Source organism: Leucopleurus acutus (genome assembly GCF_964270905.1).
Source record: "Leucopleurus acutus genome assembly, chromosome: 18".
NCBI classification, from domain to species: domain Eukaryota; kingdom Metazoa; phylum Chordata; class Mammalia; order Artiodactyla; family Delphinidae; genus Leucopleurus; species Leucopleurus acutus.
The window spans coordinates 3,139,908-3,161,239 of NC_139160.1; the positions used below are offsets into that span (position 1 = coordinate 3,139,908).

General features: G+C 49.3%; 1 protein-coding gene across 1 annotated transcript in view; it reads right to left on the reverse strand.

Annotated features, from left to right (window-relative positions):
• SPATA13 (spermatogenesis associated 13) overlaps window positions 1-16,079 on the reverse strand; it is a 217,370-nt gene extending 201,291 nt beyond the window's left edge. The window contains exon 1 of the mRNA XM_082859454.1: window positions 16,011-16,079. The gene's annotated coding sequence lies outside the window, so the exon portion shown is untranslated. The remainder of the gene's footprint in view (window positions 1-16,010) is intronic.
• Window positions 16,080-21,332: the final 5,253 nt, after the last annotated feature.

The window sequence follows — 21,332 nt, forward strand, 5'->3', positions numbered from 1 at the left end:
TACTTTATGTCCCAACAGGGAAATCAGCTTCCCTGCCCTGAACCCAAAGCTTCAATGCCTTCGGTGTTAGATCCACAGCCACTTGGTTTGACCCGACGTGGTCCCAGGACCCGGGAACAGGGCTTCCCTGAGGCCCTCTCCGTGGGGGGAGCATCAGGAAGCCCCTCCCCAGAGGTGACCCCTTGGCAGACAGAGAGGGAAGACTCAGGACTTCCTTGCGAGGACCAACCAGTGCAGGGGGGTAGCAAGGTGCCAAAGCTGAGGCGTGGGCCAGGTTGGGCCAGAGCTCCATCCCCCTCCCCGGATGTCCAACTCAAGGCTCCAGGGAGCCGCAGTAGGTAAGGAAGGCCGCTCCCCTTTCACCCCAAACAATCTGAGGAGCAAACCCAGACCCGTGGCTTCATCAGTTCACTTGTCCAGCCAGACACACAGAGCAAGTTGCTTATTCTTAGCCTCACTCCTCTTCCGAAACAAAGCCACCCAAACACACAGACGTAGGTAACGGTCCTCTCAGCTGAGTGCGCAGCTCAGAAGATGAGTCGCTAAGAGAAGCCGTCTTTCCATTCACTCAAGGTGAACACACACGTGTACAGGAATTCTCCACCTGGGTGCCGGACACTGCTAGCTCCAAGGGGACGACAGTGAATGATAAGATAACACTGCCACCTCCACGGAGCTGCCATGCAGGACAGAAGAACAGGGTGGCATGGGAGAGTGTAGGAGGAGGACTTAATTAACCGCGTATTTCATATGGAAAAGGCGCGATGACGCTGAGGTTAAGTGTATTCTTCTACTACTTTAGAGGCAGAGGAAGTTGCTGAGCCAGGTGCGCAAGCTTTGCCAGCCTGCCCCTTTCTGGAACTTCCAAAGCATCTCTAAACGGATCGTAAAGTACTTTCAGATGTGGGCAAACAACAGACCCTGGGCGCTTCTATTCTTCCATCAGTTCTAGTCTTAACTTTATCTATTTATTCATCTGGTAAAAAGTGACTAATTTCCTCCATTCAACTGTTTCAACATCCATGAAATGCCTGGGACCTGCTTCTACCCCACTTCCCATTACGAAGACCAGCTAAAACGTCTTACAGGGCTTTTCATAGAGAAATGTGCTGGTGCCCTACAGCAGTAAAACCTGTTATTAATATACTCCCTGAACTGTCAAACCACTAATCTTAATATGTGATATCCTCATAACTCTTCCAACCCAAACACTCAAAAGACACTTTCCGTAATAAGATTTGACACTGCCAAGGTCATTTACCTAACATATCGCAATTGCTCTCTTCTGAGTCATGGCCAGGGGAAGACAGAAATCCTCAGCCCCCTGCCATGAATCTCCATGAGGCCGCCTGACTCCAAGAGTACTTAGAGCTGGAACATAACTGTGAGATTACTGACTCCATCTTTACCATTTGACAAAACAGAAAACTGAGGCCCAAGGAGGTCGGGTGACTTGTCCAGAGTCACTCGGCTACTAGGGCCAGTAGCACCCGAGGACCGGTGTTGGGGCCCTTGGTCTCGAGGGCTCTTCTCACCAGCACTGAAGGCCACAGCCCGGCACAGTGCCTGGTACGTGGCACACCATGCCACACCATGCGATACATGCTTTAGATGGACGAGGCCGGTAGCTGGGGACGTGTGAGGTGCAGCATCAACTCGTTATTAACTCCTCACGACAACCCAGCGGGGTCAGAACCTTTATACCCTCAATGTGCTGAGTCACACAGAAGGTAAGGAAAGTGCCCAAAACAACACAGTTAGAAAAGGACAGAGGCAGCATTTGAACCCAGGCCTCCGAGTACCAAGGACGAAAGGATGGATACAGAGCAACGTATGTACCCTGAAGGAGCAGGGGAGACCGGGGACAGTTTAAGAGCAACATAGAAACTGAGTGTCACACGAAAGGACAGTATTACCACAAACACATATGCTTCATATTATCCACATGTGGACCAGAGGCTGAGGCCCCTTTACCCTAAGTGGGGCATCACCCTCCGGACTGAGAGAGACCATAGGTTTGCTGATCCAAACCGCAAAGACTATGTAAAGTAAGACAGGGCACAGCATTTGTTTTCTTGGCACATGAATTTTGAATTATAGCAACTGGCATTCTGTTGTTCATAAAAAATCTGAATTATAAATGTAAAATCATAGTCGTAATAACACCTTCTGAAAGGTGGCTAGCTGGAATCTACTCATTTTTTAAATGGCAAAGGGCACAGTATCACAAGGAGTTAGCGCTATTCTTGCACGAATGTCAGGGTTACGATCCTCGTACCATCATACGACATCCCACCCTACACTGGAAGGTTCTCTCTGGTGCTGACATTTCTAAAGTCTCACCATCGACACCTCCAAACGTAGCTTGGTGGTTATTCCCAGGAACCCTCCTCCTTCGAGACTCACTGTGGTAGAGCTTATTTTGCTAAACCTGACGTTTGTCTGTCCATGCTTATTGCAAATGGATGCGCAGGCCTCAAGAACTCCCCCCGGAGGGTTTTCCCTTCTCTCCCGGCTAAATGAACCAGTGGCCCACCACCCCGGGCTGCTGTGGGTGTGATGGGAACTGGGTCCTCCCCTGTGGGAAGAAGCACAGGAAGGAGCTGGCACGTCCTTGAAGCGACGGCTCTTTGTGGGCGTTTTACATCCTCCCCTCTGCACGCTGCCCCGAGCACAGGGCACCTATTATTCGGGGTGACCCAGCACAGGCAAAGCTCTGCAAGGCCCCCGCACACCCTGGACACAGAGGGAAGCCTGAGCCTGCCGCCTGCCATTTTATTTCTAAAGGTGTCTACACCTAAACGGTATAAATAATCCACAATAACGCTTCCTTGGTCGACGTGTTCGTGTTTGAAAAACCCTTGTAAATTCCTATTTCGTGGCCCACACGATAACCCATTCCTGAAAGGGTCTGGTTCCCAGCCAGGTTTCAAACAGCCATCAAGAAAATGAAGGGAGGGGCATCCCTGGTGGCGCAGTGGTTAAGAATCCGCCTGCCAATGCAGGGGACACGGGTTCGAGCCCTGGTCCGGGAAGGTCACACATGCCGCGGAGCAACTAAGCCTGTGCGTCACAACTACTGAAGCCGTCGCAATGAGAAGCCCACGCACCGCAACGAAGAGTAACCCGTGCTCCCCGCAACTAGGGAAAGCCCGCACGCAGCAACAAAGATCCGACGCAGCCAAAAAAACAATAAAATAAATTTAAAAAGAAAAAGAAAACAAAGGGATTGTTTTGGTGTCTCTTAAAATTCTTGTCTGAGTCTGGATGGCTGAGTCACCAGCCCCCAAATACGACAAACGTGAGACCAAAGCATCGCCCTGCTCACATGTGAGGGGCTCCCGAGCTCCCAGGGAGGACAAAGCCACAGGGGAGACAGCCCCGCAGGTGTGTGCTCCTCGGACACCTCGTGGCCGGGGAGAGAAGTACCGTCCTGCACCTGCCACCTCACAGCAAGCAGGTCCAGAAGGATGGTCAGACGGCGAGCTGGCTGACCCGCCTCATTTCCCGGTGAGAAAGCTGAGGTCCAGGGTTAGAACCACCCAATCTCATGTCTCCAGTAGGTGGTGTTAGCACCTCTGCCCCACAGATCATTTCTACCTGAACATGGATACGCAGCAGCTCCAGGCAAATCACCCATGAACCCTGAGCGTCCAGAGGGAGTTTCAGCAGCTCATGGCTCACTAGGTATCTGCATCTAGATGCAGTGATTTCTCCAGATTCTATCGCTCATCTTTTATCGATCGTGGCACTGCTTCATGAAAAGGAAAAAATCCTAAAACTCACATTCCAGTCTAAAAGAAAACGAGGTCAAAATAGTCTTGGAGAGAACGTCTCAGGCAGTGCCCCAGCTCTGAAACTCTGCAAACATACCTCACACAAAACCCTTTCTGCGTTTCGTGACCATAAAACGCAAAAGCCGACAGAATGTTCTCGCTCCTCAAACACTCGATGTTTTAGATCCAAAAGGAAAATATCACGGAGCTAAAGAAATTCGTGCTGCAGGTACAGGCAGGTCTCCTAAACTGAAAACAAGATGCTAAAGGAGACTTGCTGTTTTTTAGCCTAAAGAGCAGCAGGGGAAGCAGAAAATTCAAAAGAATCAGGCCTCAGAGCTGTTACGTCAAGTAGAGGGAAAAATCAGAAGCCAAAGCTTTAGTCCCCAAATATCCCTACAGGAAGCTCGGTGGGACGATTTTCCAAGGAAAACAGGAGACACATTTTATAAATAAAAAGCTGCTCGGGACTGAGAGTCAAACAAGGAACCCAGCGGAGGGAGGAGGGGAAGCCGCCGGGCAGGCTCTGGGCGCAGGCCTCCCGCCGTGCAGAGGGTAGGGGCGGGGCGGGGGGAGGGATGTCCAAGGCCAAGACGCTGAATATTTATGCTCTTCTTATCAAATGTGTCTTTCATAGAGAAATTAGTCACATCCTACTGTGTCCAAAGAGTCCCCTAAAGTAAGACCCTTTTACACCATCCGTCTCCCCTTGTCGTCTGGCTGGTGTCCACGGAGACCAGTTCTCAGCTGGAAACGGGGGAGTCAGGCAGAGATGTGCTGGCGAGTCCTAGCAACCCGCCAGGAACACTTGTTCTTCAGGTAACGGATTAACAGTACACACACACACACACACACACGCACGCACGCACGCACAGAGTCTGTATCAATAGGAAGCACCCTGACTTAGGTGAAGGTCCATTCTGAATTTAAATATAAGATCATTTCTTAATGACAACCAAGGAACAAAAATGTTAGGATCAAACTGCGCCGCTGAGCCCGAGACAGCCTTTGGAATCGGGCTTGGTCCTCCCATCCTTCCACTGGGAGCTGTACGGAGAGCAGAGACCCGAGGGGCCCTGAGGCCCAGCAAGGATGGAGCGGGGAGACACAGCTGAGCTCTGCCTACAGCCATTGGGGCCCCTCAACGACCAGGCAGGTTTCCATCTGCATGTGGCAGAGGAGACACGGGGGGAAGAGAACACGACAGAGAAGCCAGGCCTCAGAGACACGCAGCCCCGGGGTCCTGCTGTCTGCACACCCCCAGCGCCCTCTCCGCCCTCCTCTGGTCCTGGGGAACCAACCACCAGCAGGCCCCTCCCCGTGATTCTGACGGCGCTGCGCCCTCTGCATCCAGTCCCGACCCTCCTCTCAGCGCCTGCCCCTGAAGCCACCCGCTTCTCTCAAGATTCAGCTCGAAGGCTCTCCCCCTCTATGGACCCTCTTCTCTCCTCCCCTTGTCCCTGCACCAGCCCCTACAGGGACCATTCTCTCGTGACCAGCGGGCACAGCATTATTCGAGGCTTCCTTCGACCGACCACCCCCCGGAGACTAACCTCCCCCACGCACTGGCTTGTGCATGTGTGCATCCCAGGACTCCCAAGTCCCACGCCCGGGCATCCTCCAGGAGCCCCCAGCGGGAGGCGAGGGGCAAGACCCTGTCAATTGGTCCTGGTGAGCGTGGTCAGAGCCTGCACAGGGGAGTCAGCAGGTGCGGCTGGAAGGGGGCCAGCCAGGCAGCCCAGAGGCCACCCATGAGGGGTGTCTGATGGCACAGGACAGGCTGCACCCGGAGTGCAGGGGGGAGGGGACCGTGACAGGGGTCAGTGGGGGGCCACTGGACAGGAAGAGCGAGGACAGAACATATCCAGCGTCTGAGGAAGTGTCGTCTCCTCCAGGATAAGGTCATCCACCCAAAATGTCCAGACAAAGACAGACAATCTTGATGACCGCAGACACAGCCTATCTACCGGGCTGGAAATTGCATCTGCCGGTCACGTCCTCATGGCAGGTCACAGGGACCCTGCAACAAGGCACGAGCGGTGTGGGGAGAACAGAAAGGGAGAAGCTATGGGGGTTAGTGCCAAAGCGTCCCGTACAGGTCACAGACTCTCCCATTCACATATGTCAAGGAAATCCAGAGAAGAGAAAAGGCTTTCTTTTTTTTTTTCTTTTTGGCTGCATTGGGTCTTCGTTGCGGTGTGCAGGCTTCTCACTGCGGTGGCTTCTCTTGTTGTGGAGCATGGGCTCTAGGCACGTGGGTTTCCGTAGTTGTGGCATGCGGGCTCAGTAGTTGTGGCTCGCAGGCTCTAGAGCGCAGGCTCAGTAGTTGTGGCGCACGGGCTTCGTTGCTCCACAGCATGTGGGATCTTCCCGGACCAGGGATCGAACCTGTGTTCCCTGCACTGGCAGGTGGATTCTTAACCACTGCACCACAAGAGAAGTCCCTCGAAAAGGCTTTCTTATGGCAACCCAACCAGTCCCTGGCAGACCTGGGTCTAGAACTCATTTTAGCTTACAATACACTCACCTGGAAGAACGTGATGGGAAAAAAACCCTCAAGCACACAACTTAGATGGTCTAGTTCAGAAGTTAACAAGTAGCACGTTTCTGAGAAGTGGGGAAGCCTCCTGGGACGTCACAGAGGCACCAGTGCAGGAGGCTTCCCTCTAGATGTCGAGTCTATGTTGTGCAAACCAGCACCACCAAACGCGGGCGGCGCGCAGCTCCTGCCCACAGAGCCTGAAGGGCGCGCGCAGCCCTGCAACCTAGAGACACCAACTGTCAACAGGACACGGAATCCTGAATTTGGAGCTGGATGCGGACAGGTTTCACGCAACATCAGGAAAGTACAGTACCATCCCTGCATTTAAACCCCTGCCTGAGACACAGCACGGAAAACGACTTCGCCGCGGTGAGTTCTTGCCCATGGCTGAGACCCAGCCCGCTGCCCCGAGTCCCAGGCTGCCCTCCTCCTTCCCCAGATGCTGCCTGACGGTACATGGTCGGAGCCGGTCTCTTGTCCTATAAACATAAGGCACCTTAACTGTGCTGACTGCGTTTGTTCTGTTTCACTGGTCTCGTCTTTTAACAGGGAGGCTGGTTTCCCAGGAGAACTGGTCCAGCAGGGAAACTGGGCTCTGGGAATCTGACCAGTCAGCATTATCAGATTTCAAGGAACCAGAACACACCGAAGATTGTCATGTCCTGTTACTATCTGAGATCAACTTTATATCTGTTTTCTAATATCTACTATAGACAAGGAACCTTATGAGAATTTCTCATAAATTTGTGGTTAACATCCATCCTCTGACTTCTACAGAGAGTTCAGAAAGAGTCTGAACGTGTCTGCAAACTAAAATAATCAGACTCACCTCTTGTTGGCTTGTACGGCCCCTGCAGGCGTCCATCGACGTGGCTCCGCGGTAAAGGTGGTTTAGGAACTTTCTGCAGAATATCCACACACGCGGTGCAGAGCCTCCGTGATAAACAGAGCTCCCACGGTCCCTTTAAATGTGCGTGGACTTTTGTGTCTGCAGTATTCCAAAGTGAGCGTCTTGGCAGACGTAGACAGGAAATCATGACACAACAATACTGCATTTTTAGACCTTACTATGACCCCTTACACTGTCTTGGGTATTATTATTTCTGCTCCAGCTATTGCTATTTTATAGCAAAGGAAACAAAATAACCAGACAGGCGACACATTTGTCTTCAGGCCGCTCATCTTGTCCAGGGTCAGATTCAGGCATTTTGTCACCATCAAAGCCCACGGGGGTCCTCAGGAAAAATAAGTTGGAATCTACGTGATAAAGTCCAACCTCCCCTTTCGTGCTTAGTCCAGATGCACTTGCCTGTAGGGCCGGGCGCAGGCGCCTCGCACCCCAGACCCCAGCGGGCTGGGGTCAGACGCGTCGCCCACGACACACAATTCAAGATGGCGGCCGCAGTGGGCCGTGTGCAGAGAGGTGGCGCCGGCGCTAAGCCTGGAGCCTGAGCCGCTCGGCGGCGCCTGCGCCCGGCCCGCAAGAACCCCGCCCACGGCCCCGCCCGTCCTGTATAAAGCGGCCCCCCGCACAAGCTGCCGGGAGAGCGTGGGCTCTAGAACGCGGCGACTCCCAGTCCTCTGATCAAAGAAGGAAACTTTCCTTTGCTTTTGAACCGAACTCCGTCTCGTTCTATTGTTTCCAACGACACCGGCAGGAGGACCCTCGCTGGGCCTGACTCCACAGGGTTGGTAACAATTTCTGAACCTAATACTGAATTTCCGTAGCCAAAGACTTAATAGTCCTTGTGTTTACTCCATTATTACCAGCTCCTATCTCAGTTTCCTTTTCCTACATCCTTCGGGTTTGTTTGGTTATTTTTTTTCTTCCAGCATCTTAAAATGAATTCTAACCTGTATTTTAAAAATTCCTTCTAGGGCCAAGAAGGTATTTAAGGCTATTTCCTTGAATGACAACTTTCCCTGGACCCCGTAGGTTTGGGATAAGTTCCTCTAGTTTCAATGCACACTAGATGACTTGTAATTTCACCCTCGACTTCCTCTTTGCTCTACCGGTACTGTGTGAGTGTGCTCCCTGATTCCCAAGCATTTTGATTGGGTCTTTACACAGTTCATCTAATTTTATTGGATTTTGATGAGAGACCAAGGGCTCTAAAATCTCGACTTTCGTGAACTAGTTGAAAGGTCCTTCATCATCGAGTACCAAATTGAATTTTATAAATTTAATACATTTTAAAGGACAAAAAAACCCCTAAGGGAAAACGATATATTATGTATTTGTAGGATACAAACTTCACGTGGGTTGTTACGTGAGATTGTGGATGTGTGAGGATCCCATTTATCTTTGATTATTTAAAGTTTACTAGATCCACTGCATTACAAAATAAGAATATTTACAGCCATGCATTGTATTTGTGCTTTATCAAGTTCTGCTTATATTTCTAGTAGCTTTTGCTTTCTCTGTGAGCTATGCAGGCATCTTACTTTAAACAATATAAGGTAATGTTAACAACAACATCAGATTCATTTGTCACCTGGGAGATGCAAACTAAAAGCATCCTGAGCTATCACTACACAGCCATGTAGTGGGAACACCAAAATGAGAAAGGGAGCATGACACGTGGCCATGAGGATGAAGAGGCACTCCCACACTCCAGTGGGGATAAATTTGGCACCTTGGAAAACTGATAGGACCTACTAAGGCTCACCAATCTCATACCCTCAAACCAGCTGCTACACCCCTCAGTATTCATCATTCATACATTTACCGTAAGACAGGTCGAGAAGGCCCTCAGCCGCTTTACTCATAAAGTCCTCAAACTGGAAGCCCAAACTTCCATCATCGGTAGAACTGACACATACATTTGGTGTCGTGCGGTAGACGCAGTCACAGGAATGAACAAACCACGGCTGGTGTGTGGTAGACACACCAGGCATGAATCTTACAAGCATCCTGTTCAGTGAAAGAAGCCACACACCAAAGAGTGTGCTATACTCGTTTGTGGAAAATCCCCAAATAGGCAAAACCAGAAGTCTAGACAGTGGGTGGGGCCCTTCCTGGGGCAGAGCAGTGACCAAGAGGGGACCAGAGGGGACCTGGAAGCTGTTTCTTAATCTCAGTGCTAGTACTTGGTTGTGTTGAGTGTGTGAAAATCCCAGCGGCTGCCTGCACACTTACCACTTATGCACTTCTCTCTGTGTTTGCGACATATTCCAGCAAACCTGCTTTGTAAACATCGAGTACAGGGCTCCACCCAGGAGTTAATGAAACAGAAAATGCAACCTTTATCTTTTTCACGAGGTAGAATGCAAATTCCAAGGAAATATGTGTCAGGCGCTGCGCAAATTTCTTGTCCTAGATTTTGTTATGAGACTTCGTTCACGTTGTTAAACGGCCAGCACTGCCCACTGAGGTGGGTGTTATGGTCCCATTTTACAGATTAGCCAAACAAGGCTCTGAGTGGAATCTGAGTCGTCTGAGACCACACACGTGCTCCGGGGCAGATCTCTCCCGAGGGGCGGGGAGGAAGGGGCGGAGCTCTTTAGTTCTAGTGGTGACCACACGATGATGATGAGATGATGATGAGGTAGCCTTGTTGAAGCCGAGAGCCTGGAGTGAGGACAAATCTCAGGACCCTGTGTGCAGATTATGTTTTCTGTGAAGTGTAAACACGATCTTCCCTCAAGATATTTCATATGAATTGCTTAGAGATAATTCAAACTAAAATTAACGGTAGCATTCCTCCATCTAACTTCCCAAATTCCCTTCCACACTGGTTTTATTTCATTCCCCGTCGTCATAAAGCCTGGTATTGTTTATAGTGTCATTTTATACAATAAATTTCTTCCACAACAAGTTTTTACTCTTACAGTATTTGTAACTTTAAAAAAAGTATATTATATGATTCACCCAATTCCATAAAGTAATATTACAGCTTTATTTAAGGCATTTGATGTGTTTGTAGTAAATTAAACTCAGATCGAAAAATATTTATTCAAAATGTATACACCCTGTCTATTTCCAAAAAGCGTTCGTGCATAATAAAAGGTGCCTGTAAAATAAAGCTGAAATACACAATTTAAAACCTCATGGGGCCTCCCTGGTGGCGCAGTGGTTGGGAGTCCGCCTGCCGATGCAGGGGACACGGGTTCGTGCCCTGGTCTGGGAGGATCCCGCGTGCCACGGAGCGGCTGGGCCCGTGGGCCATGGCCGCTGAGCCTGCGCGTCCGGAGCCTGTGCTCCGCAACGGGAGAGGCCACGGCAGTGAGGGGCCCGCGTACCGCAAAAAAAAAAAAAAAAAAAAAAAAAACCTCATGGAAGGAGAGGAAATTAATTTAGGAAATTAATACAAAGGCCGTGATTGAATATTAAATTTAGCTCTAAGCTTTCTGGAAGACAAGAAGTACGTAAATCTCCTAATCTGATAACAGAAAATAGATCCGTTATTCAAAGAAGACAGTTTTCCAGATACAAATTTCCAAGAGGCATGCCAAAAACCTTATACAAAAGGTCTGATAATGAGTGATATATGTAGATGTAAAGTGATACAAAGAAGTCCATTTTAGGAGGAAACTTTTACAAACAAAACAGCCTTGGATTTTATTTTTTGAGAATGAGTTCCAAGGAAAAAACGAAAGAAAACAGAAACAAAGAGAGACTGTGGATTTTAAAAGGCAGCAGAGACACACTGGGCCGCCCAGGCGGCGGCGGTCGGGACAGCAGGTCACCCTCAGGGGTCACTCAGCAGTCACGGGGCCAGACGTGCCCTGCACCTTCTGTGCCTCGGTTTCCCTACAGGGAAAAAGTGGAAACAACAACACTTTCCCTGCCCCCTCACATTAAAGCACTCTGGGAAATGCAAAATGCTTGACCTCTGCAAATCCATCATCTGACCTCTACCAGTACCATCAAAATGGGGCGGGTGGAGGGAAACCACAACTCATGTTTCCAAGGTTGAGAAGCAGTTAACGTTGGTCATTCTCCTCGCAACCTTTGTCCTGAGGATGCTGTCGTTTGTTCCACTCGCTGTCCTTTGCAATTTTGTGAGGAAGCGCATTTATTAGAAAATATCAACGTGTGATGAATCAGCACAGAATTAAAACCATGTGACCCTTCTGAGTTGTGCTGGCCCTATGTTCTGCCCCCCCCATACAAGCCTATAAACACAAAAGTCCCCCACTTAAAATTACGAGAGACACAAAACGTGGCGTGAAACTCACTGAGCACTTGCTCTTCCAGAGGAGCACGCTCTGTTCCTAGAAGCCAACAGTCGTGGATTACAGCCTGGAAATTACCAGTGAACCTGACACTCTGCGTGTGTGTGTGTGTGATGTGTATGCATGTAAATGTGTATTCATATACGTGTGTGTATGTAACCATCAAACAATCCCTGTCCAGAATCTGGGAGATGGAGCGTTCTCTCTTCTCCCCCCACCGAGTAGAGAAGAGGTTGCCAAAAACCCTTTCCTGTATCTCCCAAACTGCAGGGGCCACAGCTGCTGAGACCGGAGAAGTTTGATTTTTTAAAAAGACAACATTGGGTTTCCCTGGTGGCACAGTGGTTAAGAATCTGCCTGCCAATGCAGGGGACACGGGTTCGAGCCCTGGTCCGGGAAGATCCCACATGCCACGGAGCAACTAAGCCCGCGAGCCACAACTACTGAAGCCCATGCGCCACAACTACCAAAGCCCGCGCACCTAGAGCCCATGCTCCGCAACAAGAGAAGCCACTGCAATGAGAAGCCCGTGCACCGCAACAAAGAGTAGCCCCCGCTCTCAGCAACTAGAGAAAACCCGCGTGGAGTAGCAAAGACCCAATGCAGCCAAAAATTAAATAAATGAATAAATAAATAAAATTTTTTAAAAAGACATTTGAAAGCGGCTAAAAGAGCAGATCTTTAAAGTTCTCATCACAAGAAAGAAAAAAATTGTAACTGTGAGTTCACAGTAGGTTAAACTGGTAGTAATCATTTCACAATTTATCAAATTATTATGTTGTACACCTTAAACTTACACAGTGTTATATGTTAATAACGTTTCAATAAGCCTGGAAGGGAAACCAAGGCTGACATTTCATCACCTAAGCTCCTGTACCCCCAGGTCCCCCACACGTCGTTTGCCAAAGCAAGTGTCCATGTCAGGTCGAGCAGACAAGTAACACAGCACCGAGTCAGAGAGCGGGACGAGGAGGAAGCCGAGCTAGGCTGGGACATCCCTCTGTCTGCGAATGTACCCTGAAGAAGGAAAGGACGACGGCAACACCAAACAGGAAGCACTTAGATTGAGTGAGTTTGTATGTTCCGCTCAACTAAGCCACGATTGGCATCATTAACCAAGACCCATGTGCAAAAAAAGGCTTCATTATCGACTCAGACCCGTTTAAAATATGTTTACACATATATCTTCATACAACATTTGCATCATCCCGTCAACTGTTGCACTGTTGTTAAAGCTTTGAACTTGAATTTAGCCAACAGCAGACCTCTGCGAACCAGTTTTTAATGGAAGTTCCCAGCAGTGTTTCTCTAAGTGCGTTTCTTAGAGCATCAGTGTCGAAATCAACCCGAAGGGCCTGATCAAATGCAGATTCCCGGGCTCTGCCACTGGCTGGTTGGGGCAGCGTCTCTGGTTTTTTGTTTTGTTATTTTTTAGCATCTTTATTGGAGTATAATTGCTTTACAGTGGTGCGTTAGCTTCTGCTTTATAACAAAGTGAATCAGCTATACATATACATATACCCCCATATCCCCTCCCTCGTGCGTCTCCCTCCCACCCTCCCTATGCCACCCCTCTAGGTGGTCACAAAGCACCGAGCTGATCTCCCTGTGCTATGCAGCTGCTTCCCACTAGCTGTCTATTTTACATTTGGTAGTGTGTATATGTCCATGCCACTCTCTCACTTCGTCCCAGCTTACCCTTCCCCCTCCCCATGTCCTCAGGTCCATTCTCTACGTCTGTGTCTTTATTCCTGTCCTGCCCCTAGGTTCTTCAGAACTTTTTTTTTTTTTTAGATTCTATATATATGCGTTAGCATATGGTGTTTGTTTTTCTCTTTCTGACTTACTTCACTCTGTATGACAGACTCTAGGGCCATCCACCTCACTACAAATAACTCAATTTCGTTTCTTTCTATGGCTGAGTAATATTCCATTGTATATATGGGCCACAGCTTCTTTATCCATTCATCTGTCGATGGACACTTAGGTTGCTTCCATGTCCTGGCCATTGTAAATAGTGCTGCAGTGAACGTTGTGGTACATGTCTCTTTGGTTAACACGGAGGAATTTCTGTTTTGATCAAGCTGCCCAGATTAAGTCCATGCACAAGGCATTCTGACGTCTGTCCTTTAAGCTAATTCAGGAAGGCTCATGTCTTCACGGTCAGGACACCTGATGACTACGTGTGAACCCGTGTGTGAAATGGTGAGTCAGGTACGTGTGTGAGCGTGCAATCCCGTCTCTGATCTAAGTGGTCGCTGGGGAGAAAACAGCGATTTCGTCTGGAAACCTGATGTGCTTTGAAAACTGCGGTACTGTAAACACGCGGCATTGAAGAATGTGGCCTAGCACTTCGTCACTGGGCTTCCCACTGTGCTTTTTAATTTTAGGTTACTTTTCCCTTCTTCTCCTGTTCCATTGGGAATGTTAGAGTTTAACATTCCCAATGAGACCAACGTTGCTTATCCATAAGCCTTCAGGGCAAATACTGTGTCCCTAAAATTTGGGAATAAGAAGAAAAGTCACAAAACCGTCTCTTCCTTCTCTGTGATGATCTCACGAATCGACCACAGCCTGCGCTCCTGTAACACAGAGGATGTCACAGTTTCTCAGCAAATGTGCCCGAGGGCAGGCTGACCCTGTGACTGAAGTTGGTCCACACACCTTAAGAGGTGAGACAGACACACACAGCCTGCTTCGTGTCCCACACACAATCCCAGAGCAAGGAATTCCCATCACGTTTTCCCAGTACGATGATGAAACGGTGGAGGCTGAATGTCAAACACATTAATACTGACCTTTACGCTCATTCTGACCCCAACTGGCCTTCGCAAAGCTGCGGTTGGTTACCAGGTGCCCTGGGCGTCCTCAGGCTGGGGGCAGGCTTCCTGTGCCCACCCCCTCCCTCTGTCCTTTTAGGTGCAGTGAGGGTGACCATGTCCTCGAGTGAGGCTGAACCTCACGCCCCTGACAGCGGCCCTTCCCACACCAGCCCTCACCTCCCAACTTTCCTACTCTCTGACACTTTCCCCACAGATTTGGAGGCATGAAGATACGAGCTATGGAAGTGGGGAGGGGGCGGGGAGAAGAACAGAGACGGGAAAGAAAGCGTTTTCCTAACACCACGATGATTTCCTAACCCAACTCTAGGTTTGTCTGTGTTTCCAATACCTTTAAACCTTTGAGCTAAAAGCTATTTGACAAAACGGATACTTTTTTGGTTCGTTTTATTTAACAGCGTCTTTTATACCAGGGCTATTTAATCGTGAGAGTCTGATTCTGAGGAGTTTAACTTTGACATAGGCATCATAGGTTATGCTGATCTGATGCTAGTCAAGGGTTTTCAATTGGGAAAATGAGTGTTAAAATATAGAAAGAAAGAGAGAGAGAGAAAGAAGGAAGGGAGGAAGGAAGGAGGGAGGGAGGAAGCAGGGAGGGAGAGGGAGGGACGGAGAGAGGGAAGGAGGAAAGAACATATAAAAAGATAAACAACAAGGACCTACTATATAGTACAGGGAAGTATATTCAATATCTTATAATAACCTATAATGGAAAAGATTCTATACATATATATATAGCTAGAACACTTTGCTGCACACCTGAAACATTGTAAATCAACTACAATTAGAAAGAAAGAAAGGAGGGAGGGAGGAAGGAAGCAAAACCAAAAACCCTTTCTATCGAAAATTCAGGTTGAAAACCCTTTAAAAATCCAAGTAACCGGGCTTCCCTGGTGGCGCGGTGGCTGAGAGTCCGCCTGCCGATGCAGGGGACGCGAGTTCGTGCCCCGGTCCGGGAAGATCCCACGTGCCGCGGAGCGGCTGGGCCCGTGAGCCATGGCCGCTGAGCCTGCGCATCCGGAGCCTGTGCTCCGCAACGGGAGAGGCCACAGCAGTGAGAGGCCCGCGTACCACCAAAAAAAAAAAAAAAAAAAAAAATCCAAGTAACCTGTATAACGTTGAAATCGCCAGGAGGTTATATTGATACAAAGAGAACGTGTCACCTTGATTATGAGAGTCAAGCTTTCCCAATTTTCCTGTGTTTCCAGCACACTGAGGGTTGAACCAAGAGAAGTGGATCTATTGGAACCACCTGGGCTCCAGCCTAGCCCATCCCACAACGTCCCTACAGGTAAGAGCGCAGGTTGCTCTGTTTGCTGCTTCAGAAAGTAAAACCGCTTCCGTTGCTCTCGTCTAAATGGAGCTTTGCAGGGTCTGCGGGCACCTTACCCCACGCCGCCCTCTCTCTGCTGCCATCACCACGCTGGGGTCCCCTGCTGGAGCCACGACTACAGCGTTTTAGTTCCCGTGGTGGTCTAACCTGAGCAAGTTTCTTGTGATTGGCCAACCAGTCTCTGATCTCGAAAAGCTTTATAAAGGAATTATAATCAACGATTAGCCAGAGCCAGAGAGGAGGCATTTAAACTATCAAAGGATTTAAAACTGAAGTGCCTGAAGTCCTTATTTTCTCCCTTTCAATTGGCAAGATTTTCATCCATAACAAAGAAACCCTACCTGGATTCTCTTCGGGTAACTTCCCATCATCCAAGCTGAGCTTTGTTCGCCGCCTTCCCTGGACCGATGGGACGGCTGGGTCCACATCTTCTGCGGCGTCAGCAAGTGGTGGCGATTTTCCCTCTCCAACCCCATCCTGCCCGAGGACACAGAAGCGGAGTCTGCCGGCTTCCCTGCACGGGGGTGTCATGAGTTTCCACCCCAAACTTTAATTACTACCTGTGTCCTCTTAAAAAGAGCTCGGACAGACTTTGCTTCCTATCCTGGCTCGGCCGCCTACCGGCCCGTGAGGCCTCGGAACCTCTCCACTCAAAGCCCCAGGTGCCCGGTGTGGAAGTACGGTTTGTGCAGGTAGATGCCCCGTGCCCCGTCCCAGCCGGACGAGTCGTGAGGACGGTGTTCCCCTCCGCCGCCCCTCCAGGACCAGAGCCCTCCGCCCTGCGCCGGCTCAGCGGCCGCAGAAGCGCTAGTCATTTGGTCCGCCGCCCAGCATCTCCGCCGGGCCTACGTTTGGGGAATCTCCGCCGAATGGGCTTTAGTGGAAGTTTAGGAGAGTCGTGGCTGAAGGTGCCAATCGGACCAAATGGTGCTTGGGCGGGGCCGGGGGGGGGGGTGTCCGAACGCAGCCTCCTCGCAGGCTGCCCGGCTTCTGGGGCACAGCTGGCCCCCGCCGGCCTCAGGGACCCCCCGCGCACCTTGACGCAGGAGAGCAACGCCAGGCGAGGGCAGTGGAGCCAGCACTGGGGGTGACGGGAAGGGGGCTTTCTCGGGGCAAATCCAGGAGGGCAGCATTAACAGTTGCCGGGAAACCAAGTTCAGGCAGAGAAGACACAGGATCAGAGCCAGCTTCGGAATCTCCTCCCCACAGTCCCGGTCCCGCGCAACTTACTAGAGGCAAACAAGAAACGCACAACTGATGGATCCCGCGAGGGGACAGAGCAGCGAGTTACAAGACCAGTGAAATCCAAGGTTTCTTGCTGAGAATAAACCAGAAATGTTGCCTTTGGTGAAACTGTAAGAAAAGGGAATCTAAGGAAGTCTGAGCACTTGCCAAGTTTTTAGATGCAGATTTGCAAGTTGAACTTGCAAATCTGTGTTTTCAGATCATTAGGAGTTGTGAATCAGCTTCCACATTTATGAGTTTCCACCTCCGATCCCGGCTCCCACCTGGACCTTGCTTCCGCCAGGAAGGTCGGTGAGGGGCACTGAAGAAGCCCGGCGAGCGCGAGTGAGTAGCTGATGGAGAGCTGGCCAGCGGTCCAGTGACGGCGGGCGCAAAGGCAGAATTTAAACAATTGAGAGACTGTTTTCAGAGCCCTGGTGACATCACACACCGTGAACTTTTTATTCATCCTCTGCCCAGGACAGAGAAAGAAAGGGTCAGTAATTACAGAGGAGGCTGATGAGGGAGTGATCCCGGTTTTACACCAGGACCTGCCCTCTCCTTGTTTGTGATGGTGTAAACAATAACCTTTTTCATTGTCTCTGATAAAGGGTGCATGAGAACTGGCAGGGTGATAACAAAATCGCCCCTATTTCCCTGCAGACGTCACTGGGCTGCCTGTCTGGGCCGTTACCTGAGACAAGGAGGATTCTCTGTCTGTGCACTCACGTTTGCGGCCAAGGTTACAATGACGTGCTGTGGGTGAAATGCACAGATCGGAAAGACCTGCCCCGCTTCTCAGTGTTATGCTCTTTGATTATAACTGGGACTTCCTAGGTCCCAGGGAGCCATGAATTAGATCAGAGGTCAGCAAACTCTGGCCTAGGGGCCAAATGCAGCCACTGCCTGCTTTTGTAAATAGAGCTGAGCTTGGACATAGCCACACCTACTGTTTACCCAAGTCTGTCTTCTCTGGCTGCGTTCCTGCAACAGTGGTAGATTGAGTAGCTGCCACTGAGACCATATGACCTACAAAAAGCCTAAAATATTTACCGTTTACAGGAAAAGTTTGCTGACCTCTTGCTTGTTTCCCAGCAGAAAGGAGGTGCCCGGCTCAGCACATGTCCTGCTTCCCTGGAACTAAGCACATGTTTGCGTGAGACAGGACAGAAGCAGGAGGTAAACCAAGGCTTCTTCTCTTCCAAACGTAGACGCCCCCCCCCCCCCCCCCCCCCGCCTTGGAATTTCAAAGGTGACCAGATGACGGGAATTCCCACATAAACACACAGCAGAGAAAACAACGCCCACTGGCACAATCAAGGAAGGAATTGCTTCTAGAGTTGAGGGTCTGAAGGATGGGCTGCCTGTGTGACCCTTCCTGACCACATGATAGCAGATGTTGGGTTTAAAATGCCCCAATGACCAATCTGTTGAGGATCTAGCTTAGTTGTTATTAACCTTTTTATGGGGAAAAGAGAGGGTCATTCTTCTGAAAAAGTAACATATACGTAGCCATTCACAATTTTACTTATAATTTCTGGGGGCACTTGTACCCCCAGAAGCTAATCCACGAGAATAAGAAACACTGATCAAATTTTTTTTTGCTAGTTGTGAGGAAAACAAATTTTTTAAAAAAGGGACTTCCCTGGCGGTCCAGTGGTTAAGACTCTGCACTTCCAATGCAGGGGGCACGGGTTCGATCCCTGGTCGGGGAACTAAGATCCCACATGATGCTCGGCCAGAAAAAAAAAAAAAAAAATTTTTTTTTAAAGCACTAGTCAAAGAATCTGTCTCCAATTCGCTTAATTAGCAAGCTCTTACTTGGCAATTAATTTAAAATTAACAGCATCTACTAAGTGCCAAATAAGTGGTACAGACAACAACATTATTGGAATTGGGAGAAGAAAGATTATCGTTGTTAAGCAAGGTGAGGAGGCCTCACAGAAATAACGTGATTTGTCTGAGATCTGAAAGAACAGCTAGGTTTCAGGCAAGCAGAAAGGGGCAGGGAGGATTGGACTACAAATGTCTTCAAGGTTCAGAGAGTTCTGAGTCTTGGGTTCTCATGTGTGGGCCCCTAGCAGAGAAGCACCTAAAACACACCTAAAAGGCAGTCACCTTAAAAGTCACCAGAATTTGAGGCTTCAGAGATCTTTACAAACTGTCCCCACGTCTCACACCTTGACTATCAGCGCTACTGTGACTTGTGTTTGGGCCAACAGCATATCTTGGGCAGAGGAGGCTTCATGGGTGTCTGGCTTGATACTCTGCTGCCACTTTCTTTAAATTTTTCTTTTTTTTTGGCCGTGCCACTCGGCTTGCGGGATCTTAGTTCCCTGACCAGGGATGGAACCCGTGCCGCCTGCAGTGGAAGCTCAGAGTCCTAACCACTGGACCTCCAGGGAAGTCCCTACTTTCTTAAAATTTCTAATAATTTTTTAAAAAAGGGACAGCATTTTCACTTTGCAATGGGCCCCGCAAATTATCTTTTTCTGTTTCTCCTCATTCTTCAACTAAGACAACATATTGTGACAGATTCAGGTTTAATGCAAAAGCAGATTTGAGGATCCAGCTGTCTTCTGTTAAGACGGACATTAAAGAGGTTTGCAAAGTTCAAAACAGTGACACTCTCCTTACTCCTTTTTTTCTGTCTTGAAAAAATATCCTTAATTCTCATAAAAATATGTTATTTATGTGGGATTATTACTGTGCTTTTTAAATAAATTAATAAGCATTTTGAAAGCGTCTCAATTTTATTTTTGTTTAATATTGTCAATATTAGTAATCTAGCCCATTATAAACAAAAACTCTTCGAAATCCTCAGTTTTTAAGAGCAAAAGGGAGTCCTGAGACCAGCAGGTTTGAGAACCCCTGGCTCGTATGAACAAGATACACTCAGGAACTGCATCCCATTAGTCTTGTTTCTCTGGCACGTGTTTGCTCATGTCTGCTTCTTATTTCTTCTAAGTTAGGCTGTGTGTCCAGGAATTCCTGCCCCTAAGGTTCCCACCACTCCGTTCCAAGTCTCCATGGCCAAAGCTAAACCAGGTGGCTTAAGAATATCACATAGGGAGAGAGCACTTGAATTGATGGAGAAGGGACCAGCATCCCAAACCACTTTATCAGGACCTGTTAGAATTCACTGGCTCGTAACCAACAATGAGAACCATAGTCTCTAAAGTAAGCATTTAGCATGAAATGACTGAATCCATTTCATGGAGAATTTGGTCTCCCTTGTTATACGTGATCCAGAGAAGAAAGGATAGTAACTTTTTTTTCCGTTAAACTCTGCTACTTGGCAGTAACTTTATTCAGAGGAGCAGACTAGTCGTTTTTGTGAAGAAGGTTCCCCTGGGTCTGAATTGAGATTATTACAGTGCTTGGTTTCTCACTCTTGAGTTCCCTTCTTGCCCAAGGCCACAAATCCAAGAGTTTCCCAGCATCATTCCAGGAGTCTAAACAGTCTCTTAAACAGCTGCTGGGCGTTGATGGTCTCATGATTCCTTAAAGGAATTTGTCTGTGGGTGGGGGAAGCCACCGCCCACGAGTCTTAGTTACATGTTGAAGGCTGACTTCGGGGATGAAAGAAATAGGATGGAATTCTCAGAATCTCGGTGTCAATAAACAGCCTTCTCCTCCATAAATAAGGACTTGCTACAGCAAACCTAAAGCCTCCATCCTTCTGTTTAGGGAAAAGCCCCATTCTTGATAAATGAGGAAAGCGAACGGGTGGTTCCCATAACTGCAGTTACCCAGGCCTCCTGACCTCACTTTATCACGTCTCTCCTGTCACTCACCTCCCAAGGCTGTCATGCGGTCGAACCATAGGACTCACCTGCTGAAACAGGTGGATGGCAAGGCAGCCGGGGCAAAGGTGATTTTCCCCAGCAACACACCAAGCAATACCCTAAGTGGAGCTGCCCCTCACTTGGTATGAGACCTGGGGATGCTGGTGGGCCCCTCAGCAGCTGGAGCCAGGGACCCAGAGCCTCGGCAGCCCCTGAAACTGAGGCGAAATCAGCTGCTTTGTGTCCATTTTCTACTAAGCCCTCCTTCATGTCAGGTCAAGTACAAAGTCAGTTTACCAGCCTGAGCGGGAACCAGGAGGGCAGCAGAACAGTGGGGCTGGGGAAGGCGCCAGAGAGTCTTGTGCACGCAGGTCCCATTAGCATTCTCACTAGTGGAAAAGAGTTTCCCTCTGATTCCCAAGGGTCTGGCCCTCGATAACCCTGGTGCCCTTCTGGCCCCATCAAAAAACAAGTACGGGGCTTCCCTGGTGGCGCAGTGGTTGAGAGTCCGCCTGCCGATGCAGGGGACGCGGGTTCGTGCCCCGGTTCGGGAGGATCCCACATGCCGCGGAGCGGCTGGGCCCGTGAGCCACAGTTGCTGAGCCTGCGCGTCCGGAGCCTGTGCTCCGCAACGGGAGAGGCCACAACAGT